Source organism: Ursus americanus, chromosome 28, assembly GCF_024610735.1.
Source record: "Ursus americanus isolate L20-20 chromosome 28, mUrsAme1.1.p, whole genome shotgun sequence".
Lineage (NCBI taxonomy): Eukaryota > Metazoa > Chordata > Mammalia > Carnivora > Ursidae > Ursus > Ursus americanus.
This window is the reverse complement of record NC_142154.1, coordinates 6,065,116-6,086,067: the sequence shown is the minus strand read 5'-3', so window position 1 is coordinate 6,086,067 and position 20,952 is coordinate 6,065,116. Positions and strand designations below refer to the sequence as shown.

Sequence of the window (20,952 nt, the reverse complement as noted above, 5' to 3'; positions counted from 1 at the left end):
CCCGGAGCGACCAATAGGAGGGCCGCAAGTGGACCGGTCCGCCCGCAGGGGAGAGAGGGAGACTTCCGGGTGGGCTCTCCCTGCGAAACTCTGGGAGCCAAAGTCCAACCTCCCCTGCCCAAGGAACAAATGGATTGGTCCCACGCAAGCCGGTGGGCGGTAGCGATACTTTTCAGATTGTCCACAGAACACTAGGTGTCGGGCGGCCGCGTGGCCTAATGGATAAGGCGTCTGACTTCGGATCAGAAGATTGCAGGTTCGAGTCCTGCCGCGGTCGCGAAGGGTGTGCTTACAATTTTTGGTCTCTTCCTCCCTAGGAAGGTAGCGTGGGGACCGTAGGAAATGTGGTCTCCGGTTTCCACCCCACACTGCGATCTGGGAACGTTCGGATCCTCAGAAGTAACGGCTCCCGCCCGGCACGTCCCTGTGAAGTTACTCGCCTACGTGTCCCAGGCGCGGGCGCGCATTTCTAAAATGCACCAGCCGCGGGTACCCCCACGCAGGCGGAGGAGAATGAAGAGCGAGGGGCAGCCTTTACGGAAATCCCAATTCACAATCGATTGATAGTGGGAATAACAGGGGTTCGCAGCTGGAAGGGAGCCGCGTCCTCCCCCAGCCCGGTGCTCCCCGTCTTCATCCTGGGCAATCCTCATGGGTAAACATGCTGCCTTTCGTGGAACCCGAATCTGCCCACCGGTCGCCAGCACCCGCCCAAGCGCCTGGGGCTCCCGCCGGCCTGGGGAACCTTCCAGTCCGCGGTCTCCTGCCTGGGCACCCACCTCCTCTTGCTCCAGGGGCCGCAGCAGCTCTGGTTTCCTTTGGCCCGTGGTTGGTAGACTGTAAAGCGCCTGGCGGAATAAGGCCCACGTGAATAACAAGAGCCTGGGGGTTGGAGCCTGGAGAGCCAGCTGTGCGGATTTGAGGTCAAGAGAGATTTAAGGTCGACCTGAGCTCACAGAGCTGATTAGGGACCAAATTCAGGTCTCTCCGAATGTTAGCCCCCACCTTCCAGCCTGTTACTGTGTCGCGACACCCTGAACTTACTTGACAAACTGACTTCGGTATTTTTCAAGGGTAGGGTGGGGAGATACCCAGGCAAACACGCTCTGAGCACGGATCGGCCCCGCCGACCCCGACCCCCTGTTGTCCCCAGAGGGTCAGTGAGAAGCCCCAGGCCAAGGCTCGGGAAGGCAGCACTGAGCCTTGACTTTTCCATACATTTCCTCTTTATTTTTAAGTATGAAATATTTTTCATGTACTGTTCTAGGTGTGTTTAATATGCACACAAATGTTTGGTTTATTTTTTCTTTTGTCAAAAAAAATACAATGAACTGAAAATCCACTGTATCATAGTCTGTTTGTTGTTGGGTTTTGTTTTGTTTTGTTTTCACTTAATCTTATACTGTTCACATTTTTGCAAAATGCCAAGAGAGGATCTCAGATTAAATCAGGGAGACCCTGAGTGGGGAAAATGCAAGCCTTGTTTCTCCAAATCTCCTACTGAAATTTAGCTGCTTCTTCAATTGTGAGGTCAGGTGACCAGCCACAGTCCTAGGAGAAGTACCTGAGACTTTGTTCCCAATAGCAATCACAGATCTTTTCATAACACATTCCAGTTGCTGCAGATTTTTCAAAATACTGCTTACATTCATCTGTCCTTCAAAATAACAGTGTCACTGGGTCACAGCTAGATCTTGTCATTTAATGAGGTAATTAAATACATATTACCTGTTTCTAATATCTCATTATCTTTGGTTTCCTTTGTAATCCTATGTGTTTTATGCATTTAAAAACATTCTTCTAGGGGCGCCTGGGTAGCGCAGTCGTTAAGTGTCTGCCTTCGGCTCAGGGCGTGATCCCGGCGTTATGGGATCGAGCCCCACATCAGGCTCCTCTGCTGGGAGCCTGCTTCTTCCTCTCCCACTCCCCCTGCTTGTGTTCCCTCTCTCGCTGGCTGTCTCTGTCAAATAAATAAATAAAATCTTTAAAAAAAAAAAACAAACAAACATTATTCTAAGAAGGTGTCTATGGCACACACAAAAAAAGCTAAGAACGGACCCCTGGCCCAAACAAATGTCATTTCCAGGGGATACTGTCTGTTGGGTCTGCCTGATATCTGCTGGGAGAACCACCTTCCCCTTAGCTTCAGTGCCAGGAAATATCCATCAAGATGCCTGCCCCTCTCACAAGGCTAGTTCAGGCCAGTCTGGTGCCCTCAACCCGGAATTAAAATCTTCAGCAAGGACAAAAATGGCCCATACGGATTCCTGATGAGGGAGGGTACCCAGAGGCATGAGCCCTTCCTGCTGACCTGCACCGTTTCCAGGATTCTGAGCCCAGTTCCTCCATCTTCCCTCTCCCCTTTTCTGGGAGCTCTCTCACATCCTTCTAGAAAAGTCTATCCTGCTGGTAATACCTGAGAAACCACGGACATTTTCCCGTAATTTCGCGGACTTCTCTTCCTACACGGAAGACAAAGTTCATTAGAAGCCACTTCCTGATGAAAACACTGTGTACTTTCTTGCAAAGCATGTACCTCAGTTGTAACAAGTGCTGATTTTTTAAAAATCTCCCCTTCCACTACTGCTGTGAATTCCCATGAAGACCGACCTTGTGTCTCATTGTATGTCCTATTCCAGGGCCTGGCTGGAGCTTAGTAATACCAACCAGCACTTAGTAGATGCCAGGTCCTATTCTAAAGGCTGACACAGTCAACTAAATTAATCCTCACACTGTAGGCTAGAGGCACTGCTATTATCCCCTGTGGTGGAGAAACTGAGGCACAGAGAGGTGAAGTAGCGTGCCTAAAGCCCTACAGCTGGGATTTGAACCCAGGGAGACCTGCTTGACGGCAAGGAACTCAATGACCGCATTATACAGTGAATACCCGCTGACCTTGAAAGTTGGGAGCCCCTGCCCCACGGTTGTGTGCCAGGCATTGGGCTGGTGCCGGGGAACAGGCTGGTGCAGACCCTACATCACGACTGCTGACAGAGGGGCTCCCTCTGAGGGAAGGACTCCTCCAGGTCCCTCTAGTGAGCTTACTTCCTGGTGACCCTTTTCTGTCCTGTTTGCTAAGCCCAGCTTCCACAGTTTTCCCTCTCCGAGACAAAAAATACCTCTGCTCTTTCTTTTTATGAAGAGCAGAACCACTTCCAAAGGAGCCAGGCTAAACACCTACGGTACCATCTCATTTAATCCTCTTGATAACCTTATTGGGACTATTGGTACATCGTTATTGGAGTCGTTGGTATATCATATGGCGTCTCTGGGAGAGTCAAACGAGCTCCATGTGGGAGGTATTGAGAACAACGGCCAGCCCAGAGTAATTGCTGACAGAACGCAAGGTATGATTCTTCTGTGTCAGCGCCTCCGTGATAGCTGTGCCTGGGCTGAGCACCTTCGGGACATTTGTCCTAAAATAACCAGACCTGTCTGACCGGGCTTCAGAAGGTACCAATCTCTTGGGAGCTGTTTCTAGCAGAATCATACGGGGAAGGGAGGGCCCCTTTGGGGTCAGCTCGTGCCATGCTGGGTCTCCATCTGCCTCCTATGGGATCAAACTGGCGTGTGTATGAAATTCGGGATGAGAATTCATATGTTTTCACAATATGCTTCTTAGTTCAGGGGGATACTTGGTTCTGTCGGACCTGGGTAGTTCAGGGCAGGAGGAAAAGGAAATGGATGGAAATGAAAACCATTGTTTCTGTGGATGAGAAACTCCCTGACAGGAAGAGACTGTGACCCATCCATTTTTGTGTCCTTAGCATGGAACTGGTCATACAGAGGCAGCCGCTTGTTGTCCCCACCGCCAATGTCCCTCCCCGGCTCCTGGCCAAGGCCTGAGGCATTCTCAGTCCCCAGAGCCAGAACTGGGCTTATTAGCTGAGCCGAGCCAATCAGGCATTCCACCAAAAAATGAACAGTATTTCCTTCGTATCATCAAATAGCCGTGAATGTTGAAATTTCCAATGGCAAGAGCCTCTTTTTGCCTTAGCTAGTTTGGGCTGGATTTTTCCGTCACTGTGATAGAAAGAGCTCTCACTGATTAAGTACTCGTTAAATATTTGCTGAACAAATGATTAAGCTTTTTTTTTCTCATGTCTTTAGCTAAATTTCACCGAAGTAAAGTTCCCTGAGAGGAGACTAGGCTATACAGAAGATTCTTAATTCACAAAGTGCTCTGCAGTTTTCAGTTTGCAAACCCTTGTGATTCCATCTTAGTTCCACCACTATTTATGATACTGGAGGTGTCTGTGACACAGGTAAGTATTCTAAAAGAAAGGTTGAGGGGCACCTGGGTGGCTCAGTCAGTTAGACATTTACCTTTAGCTCGGGTCGTGATCCTAGGGACCTGGGATTGAGCCCTATCTCAGGCTCCCTGCTCAGCAGGCCATCTGCTTCTCCCTCTCCCTCTGCCCCTCCCTGCGCACCCTACCCCTTTAAAAAAGAAACAAAAAACAAAAAACAACTTGATCTATTTCCCCCATACATTGAAAACTATCACATCGTACATATAATTTTAATATATAAAACTACAAATTACTGTATCATATATAATTGACTTACCAAATACACATTGACTATATCACACATTTTAACTTCACATATAAAATTTCAAAATCACAAAGACCAATAAGAAATTCAACCAGATTACAAAAATCCATGCCTGAAAACCTGAAAATAAGTTCCTCCATCAGAAGAATGAAAGCGTATGAACAGGACACAGATGGAGATACTCAGTGAATGACCCTTAGCTTCAGGTAAAGTTCTGGGTCAGTAAGACAATTTCATTTTTAAAAGTTTGATGTTAATCAGCCTTGAGAATCTCAATCCACATGTGGAATCACCAGAAAGGCAAAAGATACTGAACTACCTTCTCTGGTCCGCCTTTGCATAGTTATACGTGTGCCACATACTCGGCAAGTGTCAATTTCGGAAACGGACATTTCTACAAACTACTGAAAAAAAAAGTCCCCATAAGGGTGGACACGTGCCCACAAGGTCCCATCCTGGGGGCTGTGTCCTCAGTGTAGGCTGTCCTTCCAGACAGAAGGGCAGAACCCTCAGTTCTTGAGGGGTGAAACATCCACGGGCTCCAAGCCCTGGCCAGGGCCCCGAGGTCTGTTTGGTCAGCTGCAAAATCCCACGTCCTTACTGATTAGATACCAGCCAGGCCCAGCCTGGCAAGCAAGGCCCTCTGTGGGATGAGCAAGGGGAGCCGGCTGGAGATGGTAGATAGGTTTCTTTCTTTCTCTTTCTTTTTCTTTCTTTCTTTCTCTTTCTTTTTCTTTCTTTCTCTTTCTTTTTCTTTCTTTCTTTCTTTCTTTCTTTCTTTCTTTCTTTCTTTCTTTCTCTTTTTTTTCCGGTAAATAGGTTTCTTGCAAACTGTTTGTCACAAAAGATTTTAAGCTCAAAACATAGACGGTAGGATGAAAAGAAATGCCTAATCTCTCTCTGCAGAGACATTTCCTTTAAGGAGTACGTTGGGCTAAACTCTAAGCGCCAAGAACTTTCCTAGAAACGGTCTTGCTATCCTGTTAAAAGGGGACAAACCACACCCCATCCCAGGAACAAAAAAGGATTAAGTCATTCATTCACATGGGGAAGATAAGAGCTAGACTCTGTCAACAGGTGTTCCCCCATAGGGAGGGGAACATCTCCAGCATCCTGTTTCTGGAAGAAAGTAGCTACCTTGCTTTGGCATTTAATTGTCAGGGTTTCGAGAGAAGATCTGCCTTTTAAGAGAATATTTTACCCTTCAGGGAAAATGACAAACAGTTTTGGTAATTGGAAAATACCCTTCAGTTCGGATTGGTCTGGTTATTTATTTATTGCCTGCTTTGTTCCAGAAAGACTTTCAGGTGGCAGAGCTTAGGGGTGACCACATAATCAATTACCATCTGAGCATAACGCAGGGCAGCAGCTTGGGTTGGCATCTGGTGGGGTCAGCAGCCATGGGATCCTGCCAAGAGGCTCACCAGGGCCTACCACTCTGCACTGCCCAGAAACCTGGCCGTGCTCCCCTAGCCACAACTGGCTGAACCCGGGGAAGGTACCTGAGCCATGGTCGCCACAGACCAACCAGGGTTAAGAGAGACTGAATGTCAATGAAGTGGGCTCAGCCAGCAGGGGTGATCCAGACCGATGGTGACAAAGCATCCTGATTGCACCCTCTTCCAGAAAGCGTGAGAGGGGACCGTGGCCATTCTCATCTGGGAAGACAAGATGCCCGGGGCCACCAGAGCCACTGCTGCATCCACACCAGCTCTCCCACATTGCTTGCAGCCTTGTATGGAGGCAAAGTCTGCAGTCCCAGGCACAGCCGTGACCAAGGCAGGGGTTGTCGCTTTGCTAGAGGGCCAGTTCTGGAAGTTGTTCCGGAGGCCCAGCCAAGAGCCCACCCTCCAGCCCTTCCAAAGATTTTTAGGTACCTAATTTCCTGGTCTGAGTCTCTTTCATATTACAGTACCTGGAAAGGTCTCTGTTTCCTGAAACCAAACACTGATGCCAGGACCCTCCCCTGGGCTCCCTGTGGTATGGATCCCATGTCTCCTCCCCGCCAGCCCTGGGGTCCCTGTGGGCGGGAGCCGCATATACCCCAGCACCCAGCACAGTGCCCTCACAAAGGAGGTGCCCAATCCACACGTACAGCGTGAACCAATGACTCTGCCCAGTGGCAATATGGTGTTTGACCTCCACATCCGTCCTATCGTTCAGATTCCAGAGCAGGAACCAGGAAACAGTCTGGTTATTTCAAAAAGCAAAAAGAGATGCAATACAGGGTAAGGACGGTTGGGAAGGCTGGAGGGACAGCCGCCAGAGGTGACTTGCTTCAAGGTCACACCACCACCACAGTTGTGACCTGGAGCCAGATTCTAGAGGAAAAGAGGCCGCCGTTGCCACGGCTACCACTGTGGCTGCCACCACAATGCAAAGCCCGTGAGTGGAGGATGACATACCGAGTTGGGCTGTGACAACAGTCTTGTCAGCCAGAGCTTGCTCGTCTGTGCCAAGACCACAGGAAGATGGTCCCTGCCTCTCTTTGGCCTTTCAAATCTCTCCTGTGTATCTCCTAAGCAGAATATAAATCCCAACCAGAACCCTAGCTGCAAGGGCATCTGGGAAATGTAGTTCTTAGCCTTCTACCCCCTGTAATTCTTAGGGGAACAGAGAAGAGGATGGGGATGGAGGCCAAGTTCCAGCAGACGAGATTTAGTAGACACGCCTGGTCCATTGTATTTGCACCTATATCATGTGTCATCTTCTGCCTGGCCCAGGACCTGGGAGTATGCACATGGCTCCAGCATCGAGGGAAGGGGCTGGTCCTTCATCACCTTGGACCTCCTGAGCCAGGCACAGAGTCTGAGGAGAACGAGTACTCCATCGATGTTTCAGACCAAGTTCTCCACCCATTTCTGTGGGTTCCCAGGGATTAGGATCCAGAAGAGGGGTCTCCAGGCTCCCCTTAAAAACTGCCAGCAAGCCACCACCACCTCCTTACCCCTACTCCCAGGAATCAAGAGGCAAGGGGAGGAGCTGCTGAGCACCAGGGCCTGGGACCGGAACCCCCTCGGCTCAGGGACCAGCAGCACCTTGGAAAGCAGAGGGCACTGGCTGGCAGGAGGTCAGGCCCGGACCCGGCAGAGGGAGGAAGCTGGGAACCCTGCTGGTGAAGCCTGGTGGCTCGAGACAAGGGCTATGCCTGGGGCAGGGGGGGGGGGAGGTTTGCGTGGCCACAGCATATTACTGCAGGAGTTCATGGGAAGAGAAGACAGGGTCAGCTCTCCCTCTTTGGGTTTTCAGAGAGGTTCCATGGCCCCCAGACAGAAGCAAAGGCCACTGACGTATGACTAGTGTCTGAGAGGCAGGGACCCAAGGAGGACTATGTCCCTATGTCAGAGAGAACATCATGGCTTCCCTGACCTGCCAACATGGGGCTCCTCGCCCTTCAACTATACGTTGGTGGAATTTGGCCGTTCTGGTTCATCCTCACTCAGGGCCTCATGAGTGGGTCAGCGTGTGTCGGGTTCCCTCAGTAACCCATACCTGCAGAGGGCAGACCCTGCCCACCCAGTCAAGGTTCTCTAGCCTTCTACCAGTCCTGGGTCTGATGCGCTACAAAGAGACCAAGGGACAGAGAATCTAAGATCCAGCGGGTGGGGGCAGAAAGGGGAGGGAGGGCCTTGTGGTAGCTGCTGACGCACTCCGCACTCGGGCTCTGGTCAGGAATGGCAGAGGGCTCCCAGGGCTTTCCCCGGGGCGGGGCGGGGCGGGGCGGGGCGGGGGGGGGGGGCAGAGGGAGAAACAGACTCTCCACTCAGCAGGGAACCCGATGATGATGTGGGGCTCTATCCCAGGACCCTGGGATCATGACCTGAGCCGAAGGCAGACGCTTAACCGACTGAGCCACCCAGGTGCCCTAGGGATTTTTTTTTAAACAGTAGCTAGAAGAGGGGGTCAGGTCTTAAGTCTGGGTGAATGTACAATTAAAGCTGCCCCAGCCTTGCATCTGTGGTGTGGAGAAAGCTGGTCTGATCTGCAGAAAGGAAAGAGAAGGGCCGGACAAGACCCCAGTGACATCAGGTTCCTGATGTCCCTTCTCTTGCTGCAGTTTGACAATAGGAGCCAATAAATTCCCCCTTTGTCTGCCAAAACTGGTCTGAATTGGGTTTCTGGTGCTTGTAGCCAAAAGAATTCTAAGTGATTGGCCTTCCCCTCTGTAAATGAAAGGAGTTAATGGGCTGGGTCTGTGGGGGTGCCAAAGCCCTTGCACCACCACCACCACCCCCCTGGGCCCTGGAGTGAGCTGGGGTCTGGCCTGACTGTGACGGCAGAGGGACCTCGATGTAGACCATTCCTCTCAATGTCAGGCAGACTAGCTCAGCCTTGGAACACTGCAGCCAGGAGGTTGGGCCAAATGAGGGTAAGGCACTTGGCTACCTTCTCCGGCCCTATCCTGACATTACCTGCCCTGTGGCTGGGCCGGCCAGCTCAGGGGAAGTGGGCACACAATCAAAGCCTCCTCTGAGTACGGAATCAGTGCGTATCACTGTGGCTAAACCTCACAAACTCCCTAGGAGGCCATTACTTTCCCATTCTCGAGATGAGGACACTGAGGCCCAGGGATATCCAGTATGATTTGCTTCAGGTCACAGAGCTCGGACAGGTGGAGCCAGGATTCAAACTCGTTTCCTTCCGAGGCCTCCACTTGGCTGTCCTGCAGGCTCTGCCGCTCTTTGGGGACCCTTATATCCTCAGGGTCTCTAGCCAGATCCTCCTGGAAGGGAGAAGAAAATCCACTCTTTTCCCATGGTTTGGCCACCAGGCAACAAGGTGACTCTCTGCTTTCTTGTCTCAGCTCTCATACAGCGAACAAGTGTCCTTTTGGCAGTTTATTTGGGGCCACGTTTTTCATATTTTTATGCTTTTTTGCAGATGATTTTGCTGCTTAAAATGACCCCCAAGCATAGTGTTGAAGTGCTCTGTGGTGTGGTTATGCCCAAGGCTGTGGCGTGCCTTACAGAGCAAATACAGAATACATAAGTTTCCTTCAGGCATGAGTCATCCTGCTGCTGCCCCAGAGTTCAATGTTAATGAACCAGCGAGATCCATTAAATAGGATGTCTTTAGGTAGAAACATAAAACGAGCTTATGCAATTATGTATTGATTGATTGATAAAGCTGTTGTGACCAGAGGCTCACAGGAACCCAACCCTGCATTGCCCCAGGAGCAAGGGTTCAGCATTTGCTAATTCGGTGCTCTCCACGACTTTATCCAGTGTGACCACCGTGAATAAAGAGAACGGACCGTCCACGCATCTGGAGGGATGACTGTGATATTCAGCTGAATGAAAACTGAAGGTATAGAATGATCCCATCTTTGTTTAAAAACAAAACCAAAAACCAACCAACCAAAAAAATTGGGCAAAGTTCTATAAATATTTAATTTTGATCATTGATCTTTTTTAAATTTAAATTCAATTAACTAACATATAGCGTACTGTTAGTTTCAGAGGTAGAGCTCAGGGATTCATCAGTCTTATCTAATACCCAGTGCTCATTCCATCATGAGTCCTCCTTAACGTCCGTCACCCAGTTACCCCACCGCCTCCAACAACCCTGTTTATTTCTTATGATTAAAGAGTCTCTTGTGACACCTGGGTGGCTCAGTCAGCTTGGTTCATGATCCCAGGGTCCTGGATCGAGTCCCGCATTGGGCTCCTTGCTCTGCAGGGAGCCTGCTGCTCCCCCTGCTTGTGCTCTCTCTCGGTCTCTCTCTCTCTCTGACAAATGAATAAAATATTTAAAAAAAAAAAGAGTCTCTTATGGTCTGTCTCCATCTCTGATTTCATCTTGTTTTATTTTCCCCTCCCTTCCCCTGTGATCCTCTGTTTTGCTTCTAAAATTCCACAGATGAGTGAGATCATATGATAATTGTCTTTCTCTGATTGACTAATTTCACTTAGCATAATACTCTCCAGTTCCATCCACGTCATTGCAAATATATATATATATGTATTTTTAAAGCCCTCCATGTCTGTGTTCTGGGTTTGTTGGAACACGGAGAGCAGAGTGGAGAGAGCAACCTGGCTTCCCTGGGTGGAGCCTGGGCGAGCAAGGAGAGGGAGGATGACGAGGTCTTTTCTCGCTCCATGGCTATGTATTGCTAGGAGAGGCATGTATCACTTTTGTCCTTTTTAGAAGTTTCATCCAAAAGAAAAAAAGGCAGGAACTGCTGCCTGCTGGAGGCTTTCTTCCTGGGTGACATCACCTGTGGGTACAGCTGGAATGACTGTGACATCAGTGATCTTCACTCCAGCCCCTGACCCCAGCCCTCACTCGCAGGATTCCCCTGGGGACATCTCACCTGGGTTCAAGGACGAGTGGCACAGTTTGTCGGCCACCAAGGCCTCCAGCAGGCACCCTGAGTGTCTGGCTTCTCTCCTGGAGAGACTGAGGGCTGTTATTCCTAATATCCCAGGGACCTTTGAAGGGAGGACATGGTGAGAGGTTAAAAGCTGGGTTCTTGGGGCACCTGGCTGGCTCAGTCCGTGGAGCATGTGACACTTGATCTTGTGACTGTGAGTTCAAGCCCCATGTTGGGCATAGAGATTACTTCATAAAGGAAGATTTTCTTAAAATTAATTAATTAATTAATTAAAGCTGGGTTCTTAACACTGTGTGACCTTTGATGAGTCACTTAAGCTCTCCTGGACTCAGTTTCCTCATCTGTAAGGTGGGGATACCAATGATATCTATGCATCAAAAGCAAAGCAAACTGCTTGGCGGATACCTGGTCCCTCGTAAGGACCTTATAATGGTTAGCTGTTATTATTGTTATATCAGAATCTATAAGCTTTCAGAAGGTTCCTATGATATTGAGATTTATAAGAAATACTATATATATTTGGTCCAGGGTTCAGCTCACAGAGTCCAAAACCCTTGGAATTTCCTGAACAACAAGGGCAATGGGAACGTCTTTTGTTGCAATATTTGGCGTCTGGTCCTCGGTTCCTGAGGCCACTTCTGAACCATAGAGGTGAAGCCGGTGTCTTGTCATTCATGATAAGCCCCTTTCAACCCTCGCTGAGCTTATGCTAATGAGATGACGTTTGGAAATCCCCCTAAAGATGGGCGAGGCGCTGGTTGCCAGGGGAACCGGCCACAAAGAGAGGGGTGGAACTTTGGGTCCCACCCTCTGATTTCCCAGGAGGGGAGAGGATTGAAGGTTGAATCAGTCACCAATGGAAAACGATTTAATCAATCATGCCTATGTACTGAATCTTACGTAATAAAATCAAATCACAGGGCTCCTGGGTGGCTCAGTCAGTTAAGCGTCTGCCTTCCGCTCGGGTCATGATCCCAGAGTGGGATCCCAGAGTCCTGGGATTGAGTCCCACATCAGGCTCCCTGCTCAGCGGAAGTCTGCTAGTCTCTCTCCCTCTGCCACTCCCACGCTTGTGCTCTCTCTCATTCACTCTCTCACTCAAATAAATAACTAAAATCTTAAAAAAAAAAAAATCAAACCAGGGGCGCCTGGGTGGCACAGTGGTTAGACGTCTACCTTCAGCTCAGGGCGTGATCCCGGCGTTATGGCGTTATGGGATCGAGCCCCACGTCAGGCTCCTCCGCTATGAGCCTGCTTCTTCCTCTCCCACTCCCCCTGCTTGTGTTCCCTCTCTCGCTGGCTGTCTCTATCTCTGTCGAATAAATAAATAAAATCTTTTAAAAAAGAATCAGATCATAAAAACCCAAAAGGCGGATGTTCAGAGAGCTTCTGGGATGGTGAACCAGAATTCTTCCATGTGCCACTGTGTGGGGCCCCAATCCCCCCACCCCAGGGGACAGAAGGGACTTTGTTCCGGATCTCATTCTATGTATCTCTTCATCTGGCTGTTAATACATAGCCTTTTTTTTTTTCTTAGATTTTATTTCTTTGTCAGAGAAAGAGACAGAGAGACAAAGCACAAGCAGGGGGAGCGGCAGAGGGAGAAGCAGGCTCTCCGATGAGCAGGGATCCAGATGCAGGGCTCGGTCCCAGGACCCTGGGATCATGACCTGAGCTGAAGGACACTTAACGCGCCGAACGACCCAGGCATCCCTGATACATAGCTTTTAACATCCTTTGTAATAAGCCAGCAATTTGGTGAATACACTGTGAGTCGCTCTTGCAGATTAATTGAACCTCAGGAGGGGGTCATGGGAACCTCTGATTCAGCCAAGTGGTCAGAAGCACCAGGTAACAATCTGGACTTGCGATTGGCATCCGAGGTGGGGGTAGTCTTGTGGGACAGAGCCCTTAACCTGTGGGATCTGATGCTGTCTCCAGATAGACGGTGTCAGAATTGAATTGAATTGTAGGAGACCCAGCTGGTGTTGGAGAATTGGTGGTGGCATGGGGAGAAATCCTACACACATCAAAATGGGTGATTCAAATCCAAGTTGATAGGATAGTGGTATGGAACTGTAATTCCTGAAGGTAACTTGAAAGTAGCCTTCTGGCTACAAATCCTAGGGGTTCCCCCAGGGCAGCCCAGATGGACTGTCTGAATCCCATTTATTTTTTAAAGATTTTATTTATTTATTAGAGAGAGAGCATGTGCGAGCACGAGCAGGGGGAGGGGGAGGGGCAGAGGGAGAGGGAGAAGTAGGCTCCCCACTGAGCAGGGAGCCTGATACAGAACTCGATCCCAGGACCCCGGGATCATGACCTGAGTAGAAGGCAGATGCTCAACCGACTGAGCCACCCAGGCGCCCCTGAATCCCACTTAGACCCATGCTGGCCCTCACCACACTCTTCACACTGATAAAAAGAATTCAAACCTTCCATGACCGCATCACCCAGAGAGAGTCACTTATGTTTCGGTGGGCGTTCTTCATGATGTTGCTATATTCGTAATTCTCAGTGTGTGTTAACACCCACACACCTGACACTGCAGAGTGATTATTTATCCGAGGTCACACATGACCCTTGCCACAGCGTTTGCGACTGCGGCTGTTTTCCACTGATTTCTTGCTTCGCAGGGTCTTCCCCACTCCAGATGGCTTATGTCGATCCGTGGGCTTTGGTGAGGTGATGACAAACTGGTTCGTTAGCAGGCTGGGAGCCGCCCCTGTGGCACAGAAGGGTGGCACGTCACTATGTTTGGATTTAGCTGAGACAGATGCCACTTGCACACGCTGCTGGGAACATGACCCTGATTTATGCCACAAAATCCCTCACAATCCAGAACCAGCCTGTCTCTAGAACAGAGAGGCTTCGGACAGGTGAAAATAGACCCTTAGGGAGACAGGCATTATGACCCACTTTAGCTTGGCATGAGATGGTGTCCACTGTGGACCTCAGAGCAGGGACAGGACAGCAGAAATGCAGGAGAACAGAGCTTCCCTCCGCAACCAGGCTGTAATCCTGGCCAGTGTCAGCCTGGAGCAGTCCCAGTGTCCAGGGTGAATATAGGACTTGATGGTTTACAAGAAGCCAATGGAAGATTCTAGAGCATGTGGGGAGTGGGGACAGGCAAGTATGGATCAGGACAGGACAGCAGGTCCTCCATGGAGCAAGGGGCCACACCAGACTTCAGGGAAAGGTGGTGGTGGAAACTGGGGGGAGGGAGAGCAAGAAAAGCCTGGTGACCTGGAGGCCAGGTGAGATCATGCACCTTGGGACATGGAGGGGACGGTCTTTGCATGATGATAACCCCTATGCCCCAAATCCACACTAGCCCTGACAGGCTGGAGTCCACCAGCCAAGATGGGAAATGGGGTTGGGATCTAGCCCGTCTGCTGGGGCTGACCTGTGTCCACCCAAAATTCATATGTTGAAGTCCTAACCTCCAGTACCTCAGAATGTGGTTGTATTTGGTGAAAGGATCTTTAAAGAAATAATGAGGTCAAAATGGAGTCATTAGGGTGAGCCCTCATCCAATCTGATGGGTGTCCTTATAAGAAGAGGGTATTAGGAGGGATGCCTGCTGGCTCAGTTGCTGGAGCGGGTGACTCCTGATCTCTGGGTTGGAAGTTCAAGTTTTTTTTCTTAAAAAAATAAGAAGAAAGAAGAGGAGGACGTTAGGACACAGACACACACAGAGGGAAGACCATGTGGAGACACGGGAAGGAGATGAAACAGGACGGCGGCTGCCTCCATTTTGACCTTGAACTTGCTAGTTGGCCTCTTCTTTCCAGCGGGTCAATTCACTCAGGCGGAAGACCCTGAGGGCAAAGCACCTTGATGGGAACACAAACTGTCCATAAACCTGGGCCTATTATCCGCACTTCAGAGACAGTCCTGAGATGCTGGTCCTCTGCCTTCGCGGTGTTGATCTCACTGAAATAAACTCCTTTCCTGTTTCACCGTCACTCATCTCTCCGCCTTGGGATTCTGTCAGCGGCAAGTGGCAGTGCCTGGTCTGTCTGGGAGCCCCAGAGTCAGGAGCTCGTACACCCCTGCGCCCCGGCCACGAAGATGGCCATCGACAAGCCAAGGAGAGTGGGCTCAGAAGGAACCAACCCGGTCACACCACGAGAACTGTGAGAAAATCAGTTTCTGCTGTTGATGCCATCAAGTCTGTGGTCCTTTGATGGCAGCCGAGGCAAACCATCTCTTCCAGAGCATGGACTGCTGACCCTGGCAGAAAGGAATGGCCACTACGTGCCCAGAGCTGTGCCATCATAGAGGATACAACATGAATACACCGACGTGGTCAGGGACACACTGTTCTTAGAATGTCTGTTCAGATGACCACAGTAGCAGAAAGTACTTGACCACTTAGTGTTCCTCCCCTTCCTTGCCTATGACCCCAATCACTGCTATTGCTTGGGTGACTAGAGAAGGCTGCTGAGGTTATGGGTGGGGGGCGGGGGGCTAAACCCACCCTTTGGCTCACCGCTGACTCTGAATGCATGGGCCCCCTGCCGTTCTACCCCCTTCATGCCTCACCCTGTCCGGGGCCCTCCCTGTGCATTCGCCCCCTGTGGGATGCCCAGAAGTAGCTCACCCACTCTTTGGGACCACCAGGTTTCTCGATTTTTTTCTTTGATCACTTTTTTTTAAGATTTTATTTGTTTTAAAGATTTTATTTTAAAGTAGTCTCTACACCCAAAATGAGGCTCACACTTACAACCCCGACATCAAGAGGCACATACTCCACTGACTGAGGCGGGGAGGGGCAAAGGGGAGAGAGAGGAAGAGGGAAAGAACCCCAAGCGGACTCCGAGGGAGCAGGAGCCCAACTCTGGGATTCATCTCATGACCTATGAGACCATGACCTGAACCAAACCAAGAGTCAGCCGCTCAACCAACTGAGCCACCCAGGCGTCTCTTATCACCCAGATGCAAACATCTCCGGCTTCCCCGTGACAGCCGCATACACGGTTGAAATCAAGATCTTCTCCACAGGCCCCATTAGAAGAAAAGATTTCATCCACCTCTACTTTCTATAGTTACATTGCCTGAACAATGCAGGATTCATTTTTTCAAGATGGAAATTATACACCAATATACATATTTTTAGTTTTTCTTCAAATTCCGGTTAGTTTGGGGCTCCTGGGTGGCTCAGTCGACTAAGCGTCTGCCTTCAGCTTGCTTCATGATCTCAGGGTCCTGGAATCGAGCCCCATGTTGGGCTCCCTGCTCAGCGGGGAGTCTGCTTGTCCCTCTGCCTCTGCCGGCTGCTCCCCCTGCTTGTGTTCTTGCTCTCCGTCTAATAAATGAATAAAATCTTTTTAAAAAATTCCAGTTAGTTCGTGTACAGTGTAATATTAATTTATACCAATATTAAATGTTTTTTATTCTTATTTTATTTTTTTTAGTAGGCTTCACACCCAGGGCAGAGCCCAACGTGGGGCTTGATCTCATGACTATGAGATCGTGGCCTGAGCAGAGGTCAAGAGTTGGACTCTCAACCAACTGAGGTGTCCACTTTTTTTGAAACGCTTTCTTCCCCACCCACGTGTTCCGATATGCCCCTCCCCCCACTTCCCCTCCTCTGCAGTATGCACCCCTGGGAGGAGGGACGAGGGCCCATATGAACAGAACCCCTGAAGTTATATAGTACCCAACCTATACAGCTGTCCATGGCAGCCATGGCTTAGGAGGCAGTCTCAGCTAAACATGGCCGCTCCAGAAGCCGTCAAAGCTGGGCCGTCAGTACGTGCTGCAGTCACCAAGACTGGCAGGATCATCTGCAGAGAAGGAGAAAGAGTGCCTGCCGAGCTCCTTCCGAAGCCAAAGCAGGGACCTGAAGACTCCTTGTTTCAGGCCTCAGAGAGGTTTCCAGGCCTTGGCTAGCATCCTGTGGCCTGAGCTGGAAGGGTGACTTCAATCACCGAAAGGTATGGGGAGGCAGCCAAGCCATAAGGGCTTGGCAGAGACCGAAAATTCGGTCCCAAAGGCAAGGAGATGGAGACCAACAACCCATTAAAGCTAGAATCGGGAGGGGAAGGTGTGGGGCCAGACGCACAGCACACGGGGTTTTGATATGGTTCTGGAGCCCCAGATGAGCCATGGCCTGAAAGAATCCCTGTCTGTTTCCCCCATTCTCTTGCCTCTGCTTGCACACCTCCAGCAACAGGAGGCTCACCACCTCCACAGGCAGCCCATTTCCTGTTTGGGCAGATCAAGTTGTTGAAAACCTGTTAGTTGCACAATGGAGCCTCTCAGACCACACCACAGAGGAGAGGGGGGCGGCTGCTGTGGTAAAAGCCAGTGGCTGAGGTGGACTGGTCACCGGCATTTGGGCATTATTCTCAGCACTTTCTAGCAATGATCCCATTTGATCCTTTCAATCACCCCCGTGAGGAGGGGGCTCCATGCCCAGCCCCATTTTACAGATATGAAAATTCAAGTACATGAAAGTTCTCACAACGAAAGTCCCACAGCAGATACATGGTGGGTGGAGATGTGAGTCGGGATCATGAGAACGTGGTCTCAGGCTCAGGGTCCTCAGTGGCGCTGTTGAGGAGCCCCAGCCCTCTTGCTGGCAGGTGCCTGACAGGTCAACGCTCACCTCCCTGATGACAGCAGGAAAGGCTCTGGAGGTGGCCATACGGTTCCACTGCCCTGTGGCCTCTGCTCAGCTGCCCAGCTGGGAGGCGGGGTGGCAGGCCTGTCCTCAGTGGACCTTTGGGATTGGTTCCTGCCATTGACCTGCATGTCCTTGGGGTGCTGGTTCTCCCCACCCCCCCCACCACCACCCAGGACCTGCACTGCCCTGGCTTGCCTGGTGCCCTGTCCCGGACCCTGGCCGCGCTGCCACGTACGAACTGCTGACCCTTGAACAACATGGGTTTGAACTGCACGGGTTCACTTATATGTGGCTTTTTTCCTGATAAACACATTCCAGTAGTTTAAATGTATTTTCTCCTCTTTACGATTTTCTTTTTTTGTTTTTTTTAAGACTTTATTTATTTATTTGACAGAGACAGACAGCCAGCGAGAGAGGGAACACAAGCAGGGGGAGTGGGAGAGGAAGAAGCAGGCTCCCAACGGAGGAGCCTGATGTGGGGCTCGATCCCAGAATGCTAGGATCACGCCCTGAGCCGAAGGCAGATGCTTAACGACTGCGCCACCCAGGAGCCCCTCTTAACGATTTTCTTGATCACGTTTTCTTTTCTCTTCTATTTATGTCATTGTTAAAGCTTCAAGTCAACAGCAGGCTACTAGTAGTTAAGTTTTTGAGGGGTCCAAAGTTTTGGGTTTTTTTTTTTAGATTTTATTTATTTATTTGACACAGAGAGAGAGAGCACGAGCAGGGGGAGCGGCAGGCAGAGGGAGAGGGAGAAGCAGGCTCCTTGAGGAGCCGGGAGCCCAACACGGGGCTCAATCCCACGACTCTGGGATTATGACCTGAGCCGAAGGCAGACACTTAACTGACGGAGCCACCCAGGCGTCTGACAGAATTAAAAGTTCTATGTGGACTTTTGACTGCACAGGGGTCAGTGTCCCTAACCCCCATGTTATGTGTGTGCAAGCGCACGCGCATGTGTGTGGGGGGGGGGAGGGGGTGGGTGTACAGAGAGCGAGAGAGAGAACCAGAGAGAGAGCCAGAGACAGAGAGAGAGAGAATGTTAGATCTAGAGATCTAGAAATAGAGACATGGGGGCTGGCAAGTCTAAAATCCGCAGGGCAGACTGTCAGGCTGGAGACCCAGGGCAGAGTCGATGCTGCAGCCTTGAGCCCAAAGGCAATCCAGAGGTAGCATTCCTCCTCTTCAGGGAACATCAGTCTCTTTCTCTTAAGGCCTTCAACCAGTTGGACGAGGCCCACCCAACTCATGGAGGATCACCTGCTTTCCCCCAACTTGAATGTTAATCGCATCTTTAAAAATACCTTCACAGCAACATCGAGACTGATGTTTGACTAAGTCACTGGTCGTGATGGCCTAGCCAAGCGGACACATTAAATTCACCACCACAGGGTAGTTCTGGCGGCTAGAGGCACCTCCCACTGTTCTGCCTGCTCTTCCACAGGCCCGCCCTTCAGATGTTCCGGAACAATGGACAAGCATCTCCTTGGTTGTCTCTTTCCAGGCCTTGTCTACTCACACAGCCTGATGACCCAAGTCGCCACTGGCCAGTTTATTCTGTCAGTCAATGCCCCTTTAACTGATGGTGCTGTCTTTGGTCAGCTTCTGCCAGAGCAGACCCCAGGGGAAGGCTCTGCATGCTAATGAACGTTCCAGGAGAACTGGGAAGGGAGTGGGAGGAAGCAGGTCAGGGAAGGGGCAGAAGCCAAGCAAAAATGGAATTTCGAGCAAGATCTCCGTGTCAGCCTATTCCCATAGAGGACTTGAGGGTGTGAGTTACACCTCAGAGTTTGTCCTTGAGGGAGGTGGGCTTTCACACTCCTGCCCAAGACATCATTGGCCAGGGGCTGCTCTGGAGCAGGAGTGGGGGCAGAAAATCAGCTCTCCACTCCGGGAGCTGACAAAGCTCCAATCCTCCTAAGGGGACTGCAGGTGCTGGGAGCTGGAAGGACGGACGGACTAAGAGGGATGGGAGGGAATCGAGGTGGGAACAAACAGTGTCCGCTCCAGGACTCACCTGAGCACAGAGCCCCAGTATGGTAGGATCACACAGCTTGGGAGACCAGCACGAGGCTGAGGCTCTGGGAGGGCAGGAGCTGTTTCCCTACCATTTCACTGGCATGAGCACCCAGTGCACGGCCTGAGCTGCGCCATATTTTCAAGAAATACTTGTGAAATTAACAAAGGAAGAAGCAAAAAGTATACCAGTCAGGCACCTGCACAGGAAACAGATACCATTCTGATAGTTTAAACAGAAAGGGATTTAATAGAATTTAATTTAGGGAATCTGCCAGTTACAAAACTGTCGGAAAGCGTGGAGAAGCGGTTGTGGATTGGAGCTGCAGAAATGACTCTCAGAAAGCTGCAAAACTAGGGCTCCTGGGTGGCTCAGTGGGTTAAGCATCTGACTCTTGATTTCGGCTCAGGTCATGATCTCAGGGTCGTGAGACTGAGCCCCACGTCGGGCTCCACATTGGGCGTGGAGCCTGCTTAAGGTTCTCTCTCTCCCTCTCCCTCTCCCTCTGTCCTTCCCACCCCCACTGGTCTCTCTCTCTCTTACAAAACAAAACAAAACAAAACAAAACAAAACAAAACAAAACGCCTGCCAGAGGAGCCTCTACTTCCACCACTGTTTGGAAGGCAGGGAATGTAGAGGTGGTCCACGGAACTGCTGGCTTCAAGAACACACGGCTGTGGTTGTGACCCAGGAATCAGAAAGTCACCACCATCAACTGTGAACGTGCCTACAGGTGCTCAGGCGGCGGAAGATGGAGCACTGGGACATCTTGGGGGAAAAGCCCCACATCTTCACAACATTGCTCAACGGCAACTAGAAGAGGGTCCCTGCCTCACTCTCCACCCCAGATTGCTTCTAATTAGCACATTCTAATTCCTATCCAGAATTCTAGCTCCAAGGGAGTCTGGATGAGGTAGTTTTAGCTTTCCAGTTTGTCCAGAACAGTGTGATATTTTATGAGCTTTGTTTCCATTCCTGCCACCATATTCTTGGCTTGTGATAAGCTTGTGGTCTGCAAGGAAGCCCACTTTTTTTTCCTCCAAAACCTGCCCCAGGGTACACTGTGTGGGGCGTTTATGTGCAATAATTCAAAGATTTTTCTTGCAGTCCCCGGAAGAGAGGTGAGAGAATTTGCCATGGGAATAATGAAAATAAACAGAAACTTGGACGGTATGTCAGCAGCTTCTTGTCTCTAGAAAGATGCATCAAGTGTTGACTGTGTCTTCTGTGTTAGGAGCTAAGAATCTGGAGATGAGTAAGGCAGAGTCCTTCCCTCACTCGGCTTGCAGTCACGAGGGAAAGAGACAAGTTGAGAGAGACTTACTATGAGTCTGATAAGTACTGGTTTTACGGACATGTGGATTATTTGAACAGCAAGTGGGAGAATAGAAAACTATCATGAAGAGGCAG

The 20,952-nt window shown here is 50.3% G+C and overlaps 1 non-coding gene across 1 annotated transcript; it reads left to right on the top strand.

Moving 5' to 3' along the window:
- Positions 1-204: 204 nt before the first annotated feature.
- Positions 205-277, top strand: TRNAR-UCG (transfer RNA arginine (anticodon UCG)). Its single transcript has one exon. It is a non-coding gene; the product is annotated as a tRNA-Arg (tRNA).
- Positions 278-20,952: the final 20,675 nt, after the last annotated feature.